A 19621-nucleotide genomic window follows, 5' to 3' on the forward strand; every position below is an offset into this window, starting at 1 on the left:
ATCACTTATTGCAGCAATTGCCTAGTCAGAGAATATATATACAATCGTAGAACCATGAATTAAAGTTGGATGGTGCCTTAGGAGTTATGTATTACAATTCCTTTGTCTCATATATAAGAAAGCTGACGATGGGGCGGGTATGTGGCGTAGTGGATAAAGCACCGGCCTTGGAGTCAGGACTACCTGGGTTCAAATCTGGTCTCAGACACTTAATAATTACCTAGTTGTGTGGCATTGGACAAGCCACTTAACCCCATTTGCCTTGCAAAAATCTAAAAATAAAAGAAAGCTGAGGGTCAGAGGAGGAAAATTACTTTATTAAATTCATAGAGTCAGAAAATGGCATAGTTGAGAAGGGAAATCATGTTCCTTGACAGCATACTGAATTGCTTTGGCATATTGCCAAGCTCTCTCCCATCCTTGATTTAGAAAGGAATTTGCCACCCTGAAATCTGCCTCCAGAAGAGAGAGCTCTAATAAACTGGCCAGAGAAAGAAGATTGCTTTTCCATCATCATCATCAGCAGCAGCAGCAGCAGCAGCAGCAGCAGCATTAACTACTATCACATATTAACTGAATATCCCTTAACATCACTTCCCAAAAGCTCATTAAAGTTCTAAATATTATGTATGAAGTACCTATTTCCATTAATGGAAAGAATTTCTGACAGAGATAAATTTAACAGTTTGAACTATAATATAATATGCCAAACAATTTTTAATTGTCTTCAAATACATTTTGCCATTATCAGGTATAGATCTGGTCTAGAGAAAATATATTAAGTGAGAATCTTGATTATAATACATGATAATTTAGCCTTAGCTGTGAGGCAGTCATCAGAAAAATCAATTTGTAGTATATAGGAGTTGATAAACATGGAAATTCGGCATTCATTCCCATTCAAAGAGAAAAACATGATATTATTTAATAGAAAACTGAAATGGAGTCAGTGATTCTGAGTGGAAATAGTGTCTCTTTTTCTAATCCCTTTGTTAACTAGAACCAATGACATTTGCTCTTTGATTGTCCATATTCCCACATTGAAAATGAGGTAGTAGGAATCAGTGATGACTAAGGTTCCTTTCAGTCCTAAGCCTATCAGTTTAACTATCTTACCTTTGCCCAGAACCATACAATTTTTCAGTCTGGCTCTATATTTAAGATAAGGATATTTATCTTCATTAATATTCTTGTCATTGTTGTTCAGTTTTTTCAGTCATATCTGACTCTTCGTTATCTCACTTGGATTTTTCATGTCAAAGATATTAGAATGCCTTTGGCATTTCCCTCTCTAGCTTATTTTAATGATGAAGAAAGAGATAAATAAGATAAAGTATCATGCCCAAGGTCATACAGCTAGTGAGTGTCTGAGGATAGATTTGAACGTGGGAAAATAACTTTTCCTGACTCTAGACTTAACACTCTATTCACTGTGCCATCTAATTGTTCACATTAATATTAATGAATAGTAATATTATTATTAAATATTATCTTAAAATTCATGTTAATTGTTAATTATCAGACTAATATTTCAGAAAATATAAATTACTTCTCTAACCTTAAATCTCTATATGTTTGCTTTTTAGGGTTTTGTTTATCATTTATGTCCCACTTCTCATGACCCTTTTTGAGTTTTTCTAGATTAAAATATAGGAGTAGTATGTCATTTCCTTCTCTAGTTGACTTTTCAGCTGAGGAAACTGAGACAAAAAGGGTTCAGTGATTTGCTCAAAGTCACTCAACTAATGTCTGACATCAGATTTAAACTTAGATCTTCCTAACTCTAAGCTGAGTGCTCTACTGACTATGCCACCTGGCTGCCCAAAGCTTTATATAAAATCAGCAAGTGTTATATAATAAATAATTTCCAAATTTATTGAAATGGTTTTGGAAAGAAAAGCTGGTGAAAGGTTCATATCACTGGACATAGAAGAAAGCAGTGATATTTTGGTTAGTCTGCTGATGAAGTCCATCAAATGGCTGAGATCTTAGAATAGAGTTAAGATTCTCTAGCTGGTAAGTGTATTCTAACCACATTGCAACAAAGAGCCTTTTTCTTGACTCTGGTTTTGCAAATGGTGACATGAACATTCAAATAGCACCAACCAACAAAAGTGTGTGGTTTCCTTTCTTTGTTTTGTTTTATTTACTGTTCCTTCCTGGAAGCATGGAAGGATAAAGATCTGCTGTAATTAGATAGAAGGTCCTCCCATCCCCAGTCATTGTGAAATTCCTAAATCAAACAGCTGTTCTTTATCTCTTTGCATTTATTCTTCCCTGTCTGTGAACTTAGAAAGAGAGGGAGTGGGGGTCACTAGAAGTGTGGGAGCCGAAGTCCATCATACTGGGATTTGCCAGAATTCAGTTGGTAATCAGTGAAATCCTAAGCCCCTTTCTCAATCTGAAGCAGAGTTACATACATACATACATACATACATACATATAATTGGTTAAATGGAATTGGAGTACTAATTACTGGGAACAATCATTGGAGAAAGATAGTAGAATAAGGGCTCAAAATATAAAGGATCGAAGAAAGATCAATAACCCAGAGTTATAACCAGCCTTGTTCTGGATATTCAATAATTGAAAATAAAGATGTAATTGTTTACATATCTAATTTCATTGATGCTTTGAAATCTAGATTATGAAACTCTGTATCAGGTGTCACCCACCATAACTGATTATAAAATATCAACTTTTCATGAATGAAATTCTGAATGAATCCAGAAAAAAATCCTTCCAAACCCATTGATTTGGCTCTTAGAAAAATATAAAGAATCAAAACCCTATAATTCTTTCTGAACCAGAGGCGAATCTCTTATGTCCACCATGGTCCCTCCTTGGGCACACCTGCCATCATATGGCATATGTCTATGGTATAGGGACCAAAGAAGTTAAGTAGATAGAAACTTGGGGTTGGAGTTGGAAGACCAGAGTTCAAATCCAGCCTCAGACACTTAACTAATTGTGTAGTACTATTAACCTCTCTTGGTCTCAATTTTCCCATAAGTAAATAAGGAAAATCAGAGCACTTGCTTCCCAGATATATTATAAGGATCAAATAAGATATTCATAAAGTATTTAGAAGAATGTTTGACATTCTATTTTGGTAGTTACTCCAATTTTTTTGCTGCTGCTGCTGCTGCTGATGATGATGATGATGATGATGATGGTGATGTCATCTCAATAAACCACTGAAGATCCTACTTCCCTTTGGATAATGTCCAAGGGAATATATCGGTCGTTGTCTTCCTCAGATTGAGAATTGTGTGTTGTTACTGAAATTGCAGACCTCTTCTGGAGCTGCTTTCAATACACAAAATAATAATCAAGTGTTTTTCCCAATGCCAGAAGAGAGAAATAGGGGAGGTGAAGGACATCAACTTATTTCATGTATCTGGCCCTGTGCTTCCTAATCTTGGCTTGATACTTGGTACTTGGTCAGGGTCTCTTCTTCCAATCTATTAAGACTTTGCAGCATTTTGTCAAGCTTGATTGGCACTTTTCTTCCATCTTATGGAAAAGAATCTCGACAGAATGTTGTAGGAAATCTGTCTTGGTCTAAATAGTACGATCCTAGCCTTGACCCCATTGTTCTTGGGAAAAAATAGTCAAAATTGTTTCAGGAATGTTTAAAATGCAATAGGCCTGTCCAGTGGGACCCTCTATGGCTCATTCTTTTCCCTTTGGTTAGGTGAGACTGAGGTGGCCAAGAGGGTCTCAGTTGCCTTCATACTTGAATCTGCTATGTTACAAAGCAGAAACACAGAAAAGCTGGACTATCTTAGTTTCCTCACCTGAAAACATGGAATAATATATCTTATCCTTCTTTCTTCATATATCTCTTCTGAGTTACATAAGAGAATTCATGAAAATGTATAATCAATGAAAGCACTCTTCAAAAATAAATATTTCCAAAAATATGACATTGATAATTGTAAGGTATTTTGAATGACTTCAGAGAAAAGGTTTACTATAGATTTCTTTGAAGGAGGAATTGGGAGATTCATTTATTAATTCATTCATCAGTTATTCATTAGATAACCACTCTATTCTAAACACTGTTCTAATAATGCATTTTGGGATTTCATGTATTTAAGAATATTCGGGGGGGGGGGGGAAATTCCCAATCCAGAGGCACGTGGGTTAGTACCTGGCCTACAATTCACAATCTTAGAAATTTGCCTGAGGTAGTTAGATGTTGAATGTATGGAAGGATGGATAGATAAAGTGATAGACAAATAGTTAGATGAATGGATGCTTGGAAAATTATATAGCACCCGCTTTTGGGCAGGCCCTAGGAATACTACTACAAAAGAATATAGTTTCTTCCCTCAAAAAAGAAAATTATAATAAAAAATAAAATAATAATTTGAATTTGAATAATTGAAAATTACTTTACAAATTCTATCTCATTTAATCCCAACAAATACCCCAGGAAGTAATATCAATATTATTATCTCTATTTTATAGTTGAATTAACAGGAAGAAGCACACAACTTATATGTTTGTGAAACATTGTTTGAATTCAGGTCCTCTTGATTCCATACATTGTGCTACATAAATGAATTCCAGAGAAAACTCATATTAAAGAGAGATGGGACATAAAGAGAACTAGAAAATAGAAGAGTTTCCCCAGGGAGTTGGGTTCCACAAGATGGAATCATATAAATAATAGTGGTTGTAATCGTTGTAATAATTGTAATAATTGTAATAATTTCCTGAGAAATGAGAATATTGTTGTGATTACATTTTCTGGATCAAGAGGGGGGAAATGATTTTTCCAGGGTAACAGAGACAGAATGTTTCAGAAAGATAACTTGAATCTAGGTGTTACTATCTCTGAGACCAGGACTCTAGTCATTCAAGAATTCAATATTTATCAAGCACCTATTAAGCCAGGAAATGTGCTAACGATCATATAAATAAAAGGAGGTAAAACAAAGTCCCTGACATCTGGGACCTTTCCATTCTAATATGGGAGAAAACATTAGGAAAATAGATATATACAATCAAGAGTTACATAGGAAAAATAGGAAATAATTAAGGAAAGGAAAGGACAAGAATAAAGTGGGGAAAGGGAAAGTTTACCTAAAAGTGATTTTGTTTGGGGTTTAAAGGACACCAAAAAGATCTGCAGTTGGAGCACAGGAGGAAGACCATTCTATCCATTAGGGATAGACCCCAAAATACATGGAGTCAAGAGAAAGAGCCTCTTTTAGTGGAACAATCAGAAAATCAGTATCACTGGATTATAATCTAAATATTGAGGAGTAAAGTGTAAAAAGACTGAAAAGGTAAAAAGAAGTTAAGATATAAAAGTCTTTGCATGCCAAGCAGAAAATTCTGTATTTGATCTTTGAGACCATAGGCAGCCATTGGAGTTTATTCAGGAGGGAGATATAATCAGACCCACACTTTAATGATGAATGGAGGCTGGATTGAAATGATGAGATACCTGAGGCAGGCAGAGCTTCCAGCAAGTCACTGATCTAGTTCAAAGAAGTCCACAATTTTGCAGATGAGAAAGTTGGGGTCAAGAGAAGTGAAGGGATTGACCCAAGGTCACCTAGAAAAATTAGTAAGTTCATTAGTATTTATAAAGTCTTTATTATGTTTCAGACATTACATTAAGCACTGTAAATAAAAAAGCAAAAATATAGTTTCTGCTCTCAAGGAAATAATAACCTAATGGAGAAGATAATAAAGAAGCATTTTTCATCATCTAATGGAGAAGATAATATGTAAAGAATTATGTACAAATAAGAAATAAGATCAGTCTGGAATGATCTAAGATTAAAGAGGTCTTGGAAAGTTTTTTTTTTTTTTTTTTTTTTTTTTTTTTTTTTTTTTTTTTTTTTTTACTGAGGAAGGGACTTTGGTTAATACCTGAAGGAAATCAGGGAAGTCAGATCAGAGATGGGAAGGGAGCAAGCATACTAGGCAGGCATGGGGAACTACCTGTGAAGATGCATCAAGTTATGAGATGGGATTGCATATGTGAAAAACAAGGCGAAGATGATTTTCACTGAGCCGAGGAATAGATGGATGAGTATAAAGATCATTTAAGATGACTGAAAAGGATGGGGAGAGGGGATGGTTGTGAAGGACATTGAAAACCAAACAAAGGATTTTGTATGGGTTCCTAGAGGTAATGAGGAGCTGCTGGTGTTTATTAAATGGGGGTGGGATGTAACATGGTCAGAGTTGACCTTAACAAGATCAATATGACTGCTGAATGGAGGATGAATCTAAAATAGGAATTGTAGGCAAGATTTACATGCAGAACCTCTGGCTCCAAATCCAATGATTCTTTTTTTTTTTCAATGTTCCATTCTGTCTCTCTCATAGAATCATGAGTTGTAGAGTGACCTTGATCAAATATCTCATTTCACAGATGAAGAAGTTGAAAGATGATTTAGGTCTGTGATGTTCCCCTATTTTGGCCTAAACACATTCCTTAAGAGTTGGAAATTTTGTCTCATTAAAAAATCAATCAGCCAGGTGCTGCTAAAAGAGAAAGGAATTTAAATCTGGCTTGACATCACACTATCACTATAAATTCCTTGTAAAACAACATCTGAGATTTACTTTATCTGACTCTCTAATAATAAACGTTGATTGAAAAGAAGATGAGTAAGTTCGTGCCTATACCGAACCAGTCCATGTCCCACTAAGAAGAGGTGCTTAGCGACTTCCCCTGGGCTTACACAGAAAGCTGACCTAGGATTTTAGCCTCATTCTCCTGATTATTCCCAATAGGGTTCCCTTGCTACCACTGGGATACATCCATGCTCTTAACAATTCCCACTACTTTAATATCCTGGAATATGGTCTCGAAGTCCCTGCTGGAAGAAGAGTGAGAGTCCCTCTGATTGGTCCCAAGATATGACCATGGCTCCACGCAGAAGAAGCTCAGTGCCCATTAATCCTGGCTGTGATTCATTTAGAGGGATCCTTTGGGGAAATTCCTGTACTTCCGCAAACCATTTCCCTGAGAAAGAATTCAGTGAAGACACTAAAAAAAATCTGCCTAAGTAGCCAAGACAATACTATGAATGGCTATTTGAAAATTTGTTCTTATTGGAATTTCTAATTTGAGAGTCACCCTGGACTAAATCTAGGAAGACTCCATGATACCCCTGACTGCTATCCATATACCAAATGTGCTGATTCTCTTAGGTCCTTGGGTAATGGAGGTCACCCAGGCCTTTTCCCATCTTTAGCTAAATGAAATTCAGCCCGAAAGTAGAGGCATGGAATTGAGTTACTAGTCAATATCTCTCTTTTCCAAAAAACCCTACTTCCTTAGAAAGTAATAGGTCCTCATCCAATTGAAATCAAAGCAAAGAGGTACAGGAAATAAGTGCAATTTTAGAAAAGACTGAAGTCAAAGAAATGCAGGAGCAAGATAGCCTTGGATCAGAGCTCTTTGCTAAATGGCTCATGGAGTCAGAAACATTGGTCATGATAAGGAATATTTTCCCTTATTTTCATTTAGCTATCTAATAAAGAATCATAGGTTTTAAGGCTGGATGGGTCTATAAACATCTTCCAACCAAAAGGTGCTTAAATATTTTAGTATCATGAACCCTTTGGCATCCTGGTGGAGCTAATGAATTTATGACTCAAATTTTAAAATGTTTCAAATAAAATAAATAGCAATACAATGGAAACTACTTTTATTGAAATCATATCATTGTAATATAAAAATAGACCACAGGTTAAAAACCAGAGATCTAATCCAAATATCTTATGAGGAAAAACTTCAGTTCTATGGACAACTAACTTCACTGAATGAGATGAGATTGAGACCAATATCTTCCACTGTAAACTTGGAGTTTTGTCCACTAGACTAAACATTTTTGGTATCATCAACTTTGAAAGGTCCATCATGTATCCTGTCTACATCTGCTAGATCCATATGCAAGAAGTATTTCATGTATAACTTATTAATCAAATTCACTTAAATATGTAAATCATTCTGCAAACCTAAAAGTTATATGAATGTGGTTGACATTTTCATTGTTGCTAATGTTATTTAAAAGATGATGGATATCTGGAATCTCAATCTTGATCACTCCCTCATTTAGAAGAAAATGATCCGGTCAGGAACCACTGAATTCCTCTCCTAAATTCAGAGTTGGCCCACGAGCAATCTGAGTCCTAGTTCTTTCCACAATGACACATTCCAATTATTTGATGTTTGCCTAATTTTACCTCTTCAAGTACAGGAAAATCAATATTGATTCCAAGTGCTGATTTAAAAGAGTATATACTTAGTAGGAATTCAGGACACCTCAATTCTATACGAAGCTCAGCTGCCTTCTGGTTATATTGCTTGTCTCTTCTGCACCTCAGGTTTTTCACCTGCAAAATGAGGAAATTAGACTTAATGTTTAAGCTACTCTTCCCAGAATATAGTTCTGAGTGAAGAGCAGGCCGATGACAGAGATTGTTGGTGATTTTAACTTCTGTTGTGTTTCTTTTAGCACTATTCCCAAGATTTTTAACAGACAGATGTATTATGTCAGGCCATAGGAAAAGGCATCTCCAAGGTTACTTTTAGCATCATTTGTCCCTCCAAGCTCAGATGACCTGTCCTAAGAATTGTGCATCTTTTCCTTCCCTACATCTTCTCCTTGCCTGAATCCCATGCAGCATCACATATGTTGAAGGAAATGAAATAGGAATTCAATAAATATGTTAAGGATTCAATAGACATCTCTGCAGATAGTCCCTGTAAAAACTCTAACCTCTGCTGATTCCTGAATGGACTCAAGGCTCCAGTAAACATTACATTCAGCTGTCTGGAGGAAGCCAGGAAGCTACATAATCCAGCCTAGTGTACTAATGAGGAAGCTGATTATCTCAGGACATGACTGAGGATGCTTATGTCTTATTAGGATATTAGAAACATGATTCTTCTTAGAAGGACCTAAAACCATAGTGCCCAGGCAATTGTCCAGATAATAATTCAAGGACCTTTGATTTTGTAAAACCCAAAAATTAGAGATCAGGAACTCTGAAAGAACTTTAGCTCATTCCTTTCATTTACAAATGAAAAAATTCATGAAGAGCTGGAATTTCAACCCACATCCTCTGACTCCAAAACCAGAGTTGCCTGCTCTGCCACCATACTGAGGAAGACAGCTACCTCTACCTGGTCAGATGAAATATCAGACATGTCTTATCATCATGTGCCATTTTAACCCACATCTAGCAATAAACCTCAACAGAGAAGCTGTCCAGTACAGAGAAGGCCTTCTTTGGAGTCTTTATACAATTTCTGAATACAGGTTTATTATCTGGTATATCTTCCTAATCCTCAATATTTCTTTAACAGATCAACTTTGTATATGGAGGTGAAATATCCCAAAATTTCAACATTTCTTTGAAATCCACACTTGTCTAGAATTGTGGAATCTTTGAAATACGGAATCTTCCTTCAGTTCAAAAAATAGCCTTCAAGTTCTTTGTAAAATGATATTTAGATTAATTTAGATTTTTCATCAGGAAGAATAGGTGGGATATGCGTCAGAGAATCCAAGGGCTGTAAAAGAAATCTTATGGATTATGGAGCTTACATTCTCATTTCTAGGCACAGATAATAGGACTCAGAAAGGGGAAATAATTTGTCCAAAGTCATCCAGTTAGCCACAGAGTTGGAATTTTATCTCAGAATTCCTGGATCCTGGATCAAAGGGAAAGGATAGTCCAGTGGAGTGCTGCTGAAAAAACACCAAAATTTCACTAGTTCTCTTTATAATTAATGGAACAGAATATTTTCATTTTTATGACTCGTGGCCTACATGAAGGGAACTATGCATTTCTTTGAAAAAGAATTTTCTTTAAGAATTTTGTTTGAGATTCTATATATCACAATCATTGCCCAAAGACTTCCCCCATGCAATGAAAGAACCCTTTTTGAAACAAATTAGTTGTCAAGCAAAAAAATCAATGCATTTTTTATGTCTGAAAGCATGTGTCTCATTCCTTTCTAAATGTTTATTTGTGTGTGGTGAGAGGTAAAAGCCATACTTAACTCTCAATTCTTTCAGTGTTATTTAGTATGAGAAAAGTCAGAAATGCTAGAAAGCAAAGGGAAAGAGAGGAAGAATATTCCAGTCTTGGAGAAAAGCCAGAGAAAATGACACAAGTTGGGAGATGTTCCTACACAAGGAACAACAAGAAAGGCAATGTCTTCAGATACTAGAATATGTGGGAGAGAATACTGTATATGAAGATTGCAAAGGTAAAATGGAATGAAGATGAAAATGTCAGAAAGAAACAGAGGATTTTATATTTAATTCTGGAGATGATTGAAAGCCACTGTGGCTGATTAGGTGGAGGGATGAGAGGGATGATATGGTTGGAGCAGAGTTTTAGGGAGATCCCTTTGACAACTGAGTGGAGAGTGGCTGGAATGGGAAGATATTTGTGGCAGGGAGACCAACTAACATGTTACTTCAATAACCTGAGCAAAAGGAGATAAGGACCTGTACCAGGGTGATGGCACTATCAGAGAAAGAAAAAGGGCATATGGCAATATATGTCATGAAGGTAGAAATGATAAGACATGGCAAATAATTGGATATATGGAGTGAAATAAAATGAGAATTAGTTGATAATAACGATATTTGAAGGGCTGGATGGCTAGGGGGATGATAATGCCCTCTGGAGCTGTAGATATTCAGTCTTTGTCTCGCCATTTAGTAGAGCTCTTGGGTCCAAACACATGCTGCTATTCATCCATCTTTCCTCTACTATCATGGTGTAACGATGCAAAAGGACCATATGAATAACCTATTCCAAATACATCAACAGAGTCCTGGGAAGGAAAAGTGATCTGTCCAATAGTTCACAACCAATAAGAAGTAGAAAAAGGTCCAAGAATCAAATCCTTGACCTCCTGGTCATGTGCTGGAAACATAGAATGGTAAAATGAGAGAACTAGATTAAAGAAATGAAAGGATTGGCATTGAAAAGGAACTCTGGGGTGAGGAGGTGAACTCTACCTGTGAGTCCTTTATGTTTTTTACATGTGCACTTGACTGGCTTTTTATCGAAGTTGTACACTGGATAAAGAGCTAAACCTGGAGTCAGGAAGACCTGAGTACAAACCCAACCAGAAACACATTAACTTTGTGACCTTGGGCCACTCACTTAGCCTCTGCCTGTCTCATTTTTTTTCCTCTGCAATATGGGGATAATAATGGTGGTTATGTTTCAGGATTTACTGAGGACAAAACCAGATAGTATAAACTGTTTTTAAAACCTTAAGATCATATTTTTTTATTAACATCATTATAGTTATAATGATTATTAAACTAGGACTCTCCTCAAAGGTACTGTGTGTATTCAAAGGAAGAATAATTTCCTGGATTGAGGGAGATTTTGTGAAATCTAATCAATGTCAGCTAACAGGTTAACAATGGGAAATCTGGTGGATGGTGGATCCACATCAATGGCTTGGGCTACTGCTTGAGGAGAAAAGCAGTCAGTCATTCCCTGTAGACCCAAAATTCCATTGGGAGTTGCAGTTAGGAGAAATTGAAACTGGGTATAGTATCAGCTATTGCCCTTCCTTCTCCTTCCCACCTCATACTTCTTCTTCCTCCATTTCCTTTCTTCTGTTTCTGCTCCTTCTTTTATACCTCCACACTTCTAGTCCAAGGAGTAGAAGTTAAATGTATTGGTTTTAGACTCAAGAGAAATAGACTGAAATCCTACCTCCTTCCTAGTGAGGTGCCCTTGAACAGAACACTAAATCTCTAACACCATCTTTTCCACTGGAAAAATGAAAATTATTTTTGTACAGTATTTTTCTTTTACAAATATTCTTTCTTGTAATATTCACCTGATCTTTGTGAGGCATCAAAGACATGCAGTCTGTTGTTATAGTTTATTTCCTCATCATAGGTGAATGTCAATCTGGAAATGGGATTAGTCAGGTCATAAACTTATAGAATTCAAAAGATCAGAAGAACCATCTCAATTGTCCTAATCTCCTAACAATACTAGCAGAGACTGTTATAGGGGCTAATAGCAGTATTGGACTAGTTTTACCCAGGCCAATATTTATTGATCCATTTAACAAGGCACTGGAGCTATTGAACTTTCTCGAAGTCCCAGAATTAACCCCGTTGGACATAATAAAGAAGACATTCAGATGAAGAAGGTACCATTTGATGACATAGAGTCTCTATGTCATCAGATACTTTGACAATGAAGTAGAAGTTGGCTCTCCCTAGTCACTTTTATGCATGTGTTTGCTTCAGTGTATCTGTAAATGAGAGTGCATGAGGGAAGGTAAGCATTTGGATTGAAGGGGAAATTTTTATGCCAAACACTGAAAAGTTATCTAACAATGGGGTTTGACTTTCTGTTTTTCGTTTATAGATGATGTCTTCCTCTGATACTGCTCACCTCAACCATTCAAGTCCCATGGAGTTGGCATTACAAATATCCACATCTTCTCCCGAGATCCAGATTCTGCTTCTTCCTTTTTCTCTATATATTGATTCTCTGTGGGAACACTGTCATTATCTGGGAGATAGATTCACATAGTTCCCTGCATACCTCCATGCACTTCTTCCTGTCCAACTTGTGCTTCCTGGAAATCTGTAACACTACTACATTGGTACCACTGATGATCTCCAATATCATGGAAAGTCCATCCCAATGACTCGTTGTACAACTCAGTTGTTCTTTTTTCCCCTGGATTATGTAGCTTACCTTATCATTTCTAGGCAGAGATAATAGGACTCAGAAAGGGGAAATAATTTGTCCAGTCATCCAGCTAGCCACAGAGTTGGGATTTTATCTCAGAATTCCTGGATCAAAGGAATAGGCTAGCCCAGTAGAGTGTCACTGAAAAAAAAATAAAAAATCATTAGTTCTCTTTATAATTAAAGGAACAGAATATTTTCCTTTTCATGTCCCATGGCCTACATGTAGGGTACTATGCATTTCTTTAAAAAAGAATTCTCAAATGGTAACTGGTCCACTAGGCTTGGCTTTCTTCCTTTCCCTGCCATTCACAGCATTGGTCTTTGCCATGCCCTTCTCTGGACATGTCCTGGAAATCAACTGCTTCTTCCGCGATGTGCCACCTGTGCTAAACCTGGTCTGTGCTGACACTAATGTGCCACAGGCTGTCCTTTATGGGATAAGCATCGTTGTACTGGCCACCCTCTTCCTGTTCATCTGCATTTCCTATGTCTTCATTACATTTGCCATCTTGTATATCCCCTCTGTTGAGGGATTCCAGAGAGCCTTCTCCACCTGCTCTTCCCATCTCACTTGGTCTCCTTTCGACCTCCATCAAGCACCCCTGCAGATGAGGATCGATGTCTTGCCTTAGTCGACACCTTCGTCACTCCCCTCCTCAACTCCATCATTTATACCTTAAGGAACAAGGATGTCAAAAATTCTCTGAAAAAAAAGCCATGAGCAAAAAAAGGATCCTCTGTGAATCTATGAAGGAGAAGTATAGGAGTCCCATGGTTGCTAAGAAATACAACCTTTATGAAAGTTCCATCATTCCCCACAATATATACTTCTCTAGTTTCTTCACTATCATAGTATTTGCTAAATAAATGCTTCTCAACTGATTGATTGATTAATTGGTTCCATATCACCATTTTCTTTTTTTGGAGACTCTTCACCTATGAGAGTAATTGTGCATTAAAATAAAAACATTTTATAAACACACTTAGTCACATTGACAATGGCACACTGTGCTTCCTATATAGGCCTTATTGCAGCAATTGTCTACTCAGTGATTACACAATGATGGGATCATGAATTGAATCTGGAAGGCACCCTAGAGATTATACATATATTCCCACCCTCTTGCCTCTCATAAGAGAAAACTGAGACCCAGAGGAGGGAAATTAATTCATTAAGATCATAGAGTTAGGGGCAGCTAGGTGGTGTAGTGGATAAAGCACCCGCCTTGGAGTCAGGAGTACCTGGGTTCAAATCCGGTCTCAGACACTTAATAATTACCTAGCTGTATGGTCTTGGTCAAGCCACTTAACCCCCGTTTGCCTTGCAAAATAAAACCTAAAAAAAAAAGATCATTGAGTTAGAAAATGGCACAGTTGAGTTTTGTTCCCTGACTGCCTACTGATCTTTCTTGGCATTTTGCATGGTCTCCTCCCATCCTGAATGTAGATAAAAGCTTGCCATTCTAAGATTTGCCTCCTGACAAGGGAGCCCTAATAATCTGCCCATAGAAGGGAAAGTACTTTTCTATCATCACCATCATCATCATCATCATCACCACCACCAACATCATCATCATCCTCATTCTCAAAGCCTATGACATATTTGGACAAATACTAACTAAATAACATTCAATATCACTTAGCAGTATCCCATGATAGTTCAGTTATGTCTAAAATATCTACATTAATAGAATTTCTGAAATGAAAACAGTCAATAGTCTAAACTAAAATATGATAATATGCCAAATAACTATTTTTTCCAATAAATTTTGTCATTATCAGAGGTGTGGAAAGGGTGTGGAAATATTGATTATGATACATGAAAGCCTAACATTAACTGTGAGGTAATCATCTTAAAAAGCAGTTAAAAGGAATATCAGAGTTAGCAAACATGGGTACCCAGCCTTCTTTCCTGTTCCATGACAAAGACATGCTGTTGTTGAATGGCCAGCTGATATGGAGTTAAAAATTCTCAGTGGAAATATTGCCTGTTTTTGTATCCCCCTAGGTTAATTATGGTAAATAACGTATGGACTTTTAAAGTCCATTTTCCAAGTATAAAATAATGTGGTGGGAATCGATACTAACTACGGTCCCTTGCAGACTAAGACTTAACTCTCTTACCTTTGTGGAAAACCCTACAGTGATTCAGAACACTTTCATTTCATGACAGTTTGGTTCTAGATTCCAAGATAGCAGTAATTATATTTACTATTTTAACATTCTTGTTATCGTTGTTAGAATTCAGTTGTTTCAGTCATGTCTGATTCTTCATGACTCCATATGGGGTTTTCTTGCCAAAGATATTATAATGGTTGTGCCATTTCCTTCTCTATCTCATTTTAAAGATGAGGAAACTGAGATAAACTACTACATAAAGTGACTCACTTAGGGTCATACAGATAATAAGAGTCCAATACCAGATTTGAACTGAAGAAGATAAGTCTTCCTGACTCTAGGCGCAATGCTCTCTTCAATATATCATCCAGCTGTCCTCATTAATATTAGCAAATAGTCATAATATTAATTTATAAAATTAATTTGAAATTCATGGTATTCATATTTGATTAGAATAATGTTTCATATCCTGTGAGACATATTAAGTACTTCCCAAACTTTAATCCTTTATGTTTTTGCTGTTTAGTTGGGGTTTTAGGTCATTTCTAACATACTTTGGGGATTTTCTTGGAAGATTTTAGAGTGTCTTCCTTCTCCAGTTCATTTTCTAGCAGAAGAAACTGAAACCAACAGGATTAAGTGCCTTGCCCAGAGTCACACAACTAGTGTCTGAAATCAGATTTGAACTCAGATCTTCCTGACTCCAGGTCCAACATTCCATTGGCTATAAGACTTGGCTGCCCAACATTTTATTTAAATATGGCCAATTGTTATAAAATAGTTTCAAATTGTATAAAAATCATTTTGGAACAAAAAGAAATGATTTCAGAGAGCAATTGGAAAGTTTCACAAGACTAGGCATAACACTGATATTTTGATTAACCTGCTGATGGAGACTATGAAATGATTGAGATCCAAGAATGAAGTGGGGTCTAAATTGGGTAATACTGTTCTGTTTGCTACATTTCAAAGAGCATGCTTTTTGATGGCTTCTGACCCTGCAAATGGTGGCAGGGATGTTCAAATGACATTAATCAACTTAAGGGAGATCTTACTCTTGTTTCATTTTGATTTTTTTTTTACTACCTAGAGGCATGGGAGGAGAGAATGATGGCAAGTAATAAAATCCCGAATCCCCAATCTTTACCCAAACCAAAAGCAACAGGAATGCATCTTTATAATTTGTTAATGGAACTGTGGCTCTAATCATTGGCAAATAGTATTGGAAGAAACATATTGGAATGAGGATTCCAGATGACTCATAATGGAGAAAGATCTAGGATTCAGAAGTATAGCTAGCCTTGCTCCATTAATATTAGAAGTATAATGATCATTATCATGACATTAAGATCCAGGAGCAGATTGCTCACCCTATCAAATGTTCAAAGCCCCAAACTATGGAGAATGAAAAGCCCTAGAAAAGCTCTTAGAAAAAATGCAGTAGTGGGGCAGCTAGGCAGTGCAGTGGGTAGAGCACTGGCCCCAGAGTCAGGGCCTGAGTTCAAATGCGACCCCAGACCTTTAATAATTACCTAGCTATGTGACCTTGGGTAAATTACTTAACCCTATTGCCTAGCAAAAACAGTCAAACCAAAATGAGAAAAATACAGTAGGAATGGCATCAAATTGATATACATTGTTCCTGTCATCTAGTCATTGAACCTACAAAAGGTAAGATTACATCTCAACACATGTAACTAATTTCCTTTATTCCCCCAAAGTATAATTTATCTCTTTGCATATTATTCTGCAAATATTAAACATAAAAATGACTGAGAATAGCAATTTGTCCCAGGATGATGTCTATCAGCAATACATCAAACAGAAGATGAGGGAAGTAAAAATGATCATAGTAATGATAGTACACATGTATAAAAAAAATTAAGACTTACAAAAATTTTGCATATCTCATCTTATTTGAAACACATTAAATCTGTGAAATATCAGAAGTGTTATTATTATCCTCATTATACAAATAAGGAAAATGAATTTCAGAGATGTTAGATTAGGTAACATTTGTATAAATCATTAAGGTTTGAAAACTGCTTTATATCTATGATGTGACGTACATCCTATGGAGTTTTCTTGGACACTGCCATTCCTGGTTCCAATCAATAATTTCTGAACTTTAGGTTCCATTTCTTTCTGGTGATATGATTACCTAGTGACAGAAGAATTTGACATTTGTTCTCAAAAGGCATGTCCTGAGTCATTCCTTGATTGTCTTCTTGATTCAAAGACCATAAATAGTTCAAGGCTCCCTCAAGGAAGTAATATAAGGATCTTGCTCTGTTACTCCAAAGCCCAGGATTCCCAGAGATGAATCTGTCATTTATACTACATAAATACATACACATTTTTCATGCATCTTATTACATCTATATAGACACATGCATTATACATAAATGTATGTCAGAAACATACTCCTTTTGGACGCATTCAGTCTACCTCATGAGTTGGGTAAGGATGTGAGTCAACACTCCAAATCCCAGTATTTGGATTCTCAGGTGGGGAGGGAGGGAGGGAGGGAGAGAGAGAGAGAGAGAGAGAGAGAGAGAGAGAGAGAGAGAGAGAGAGAGAGAGAGAGAGAGCATTCTGCTAAAACAAACATTTTTTTCCCCTTGGAGGAACAAGATTTGAACAAATTTGTTGTCACAACAAAACAAATCCGCCCAGAGCATGATCACCATATAAGCAGAAGTAGACCCCAAAGGTACTATGTAGTTAGCAACATCCAGAAAGGGAAATTGTGAATATATTCCATGGGATGAATCCTCCTTGCATATGTTATTTCTTTAATCCTCAAAAATAACCTTATGAGATGAAGGATATTATCCCCATGCTAAATGGCAAATTTCAGTTAGCAACAACGGAAAAAAAAATGTGATCGGTTGTATGGCTAATTGCTTTGTTGTCCTGAAATCCAGATTATGAAATACTATCACAGAAAATGTCTCAGGGGGTAGAACCAAGAGAACAATGTACATATCAATAATGACACTGTGAGATGAACAGCCTGATGGAAGCAGCTCCTCTTAGCAGTCCAGAGAGTGAGGACACCTGTATTAGATGGACTATGGACTATGTTATCCCCCACCAGAGGAAGAAAAACAAAACAAAAGCAAAATACATACAAACAAAAAAAAAATCAGTCTTTCAGAATCTGATGAACACTTTATAAAAATTATCTCTTACATATCTCTTTCCCTTAATCCTAATTCCAAATACAAAAAATAACTAATCTGTAAGTGTGTTTATCAAAATATGTATGCACAATGCTAACCTTGCTATTCACCACTGAGTGGAGTGGGGTGGGAAGTGTCAATTCTTCATGGATAATATTCTGAGTGGATCCTATTAAAATCCTTTCATACCCATTGCTTTAGAACCTAGAAAAATATAAATAGCAAAACTTTGCAATACTCGCTGAACTAGAAGCAACTCCCATATTTCCCATCATGATCACTCCTAGATCACAGCTACTATTGGATGACATGACATGGGGACCACAAAAGCAGAGTGGATGAGGAGGCTTCAGCCTGGACTCAGAAAACCACAATTCAAAATCAGTGTCAAACATTTACTTATTTTATAACACTTTTAACTTCTATTTGCCTCAATTTTACAATAAGTAAAAGGGGAAATAATAGATTCTGTCCCCTAGGGCAGTTGTGAGGATCAAGTGAGAGACATTCTAAAGTTCTTGGTACATAGTAAGTACTAAATAAATGTTAGTTATTGATGATGATGATGATTGCAGTGAACAGGGTGATGATGACTCAATAAACCACTGAAGACCCTACTTCCCTCTAGATAATGTCCAAAGGGGTATGATGCTCATCATTTCTTTGCCCAGCTTGAGAACCATTGTGGGTTTTGTTCCTTAAATTGTAGATCTCTGCTGGGATTGATTTTAATAGCCAAGAAAATAATCAAGTTATTCCTAATGCCAGGCTTTCTACAGATCCTAAATAAGGGAGAGAGGGAAGATGAAGGGACATCAATTTATTTCATGTATTTCAGGTCATCTACAAAAATTATAAATAAGAGACTTGGTCTTGTGTTTCCTTGTCATAGCATGGGAGGAGTTTTGTCAGGTTGTTTATTCATTCTATTAAGACTTTCAGGATAATGTCAAAGTTGATTATTCCTTTTCTTCCTTCTCTTCTGTCTCTATCTAAATAGTCCAGTCCTCGCATTGGTCCATTGCTCTTTGGAAAACATTCCCAAATCAGTTTCAGAAATGCCTAAAATGGAGTGGACTTGACTAGAGGGGCCAACCATGACCTACTCTTTGACCTTGGGACACTTAAATTAACCTCAGGTTACCAAGAGCTTCATAGTTGACTGGGCTTTGAATCTGTTACCTTCACATTTTCTTAAACAGCATAGCACACAATATCTTAGCTTCAGTTTCCTTACCTGAAAACTGGGGATAATGTTCTTTGTCCTTCCTTCCTTCTTCATATATTTCTTCTGAGTTATACAGAAGAGGATATTAGGGGGTGGCTAGGTGGTGCAGTGGATAAAGCACTGGCCCTGGAGTCAGGAGTACCTGGGTTCAAATCCAGTCTCAGACACTTAATGATTATCTAGCTGTGTGGCCTTGGGCAAGCTACTTAACCCCATTTGCCTTGGAAAAAAAACCTTAAAAAAGAGGATATGAGAAAGTATAATCACTGAAAGCACTCTTCAAAAATATAGTGTCCAAAAATATGATATTGCTTATGGTCAGTCACTGTCAATGGTTTCAGAGAGAAAGAATG

At 36.6% G+C, this 19621-nt stretch overlaps 1 pseudogene; it reads left to right on the forward strand.

Moving 5' to 3' along the window:
• The first annotated feature begins 12408 nt into the window (after window positions 1-12408).
• Window positions 12409-15252, forward strand: LOC141519514 (olfactory receptor 10Q1-like; annotated as a pseudogene).
• The last annotated feature ends 4369 nt before the right edge of the window (window positions 15253-19621 follow it).

The sequence above is a fragment of the Macrotis lagotis genome, chromosome 3, assembly GCF_037893015.1.
Source record: "Macrotis lagotis isolate mMagLag1 chromosome 3, bilby.v1.9.chrom.fasta, whole genome shotgun sequence".
Classification (NCBI taxonomy): domain Eukaryota; kingdom Metazoa; phylum Chordata; class Mammalia; order Peramelemorphia; family Peramelidae; genus Macrotis; species Macrotis lagotis.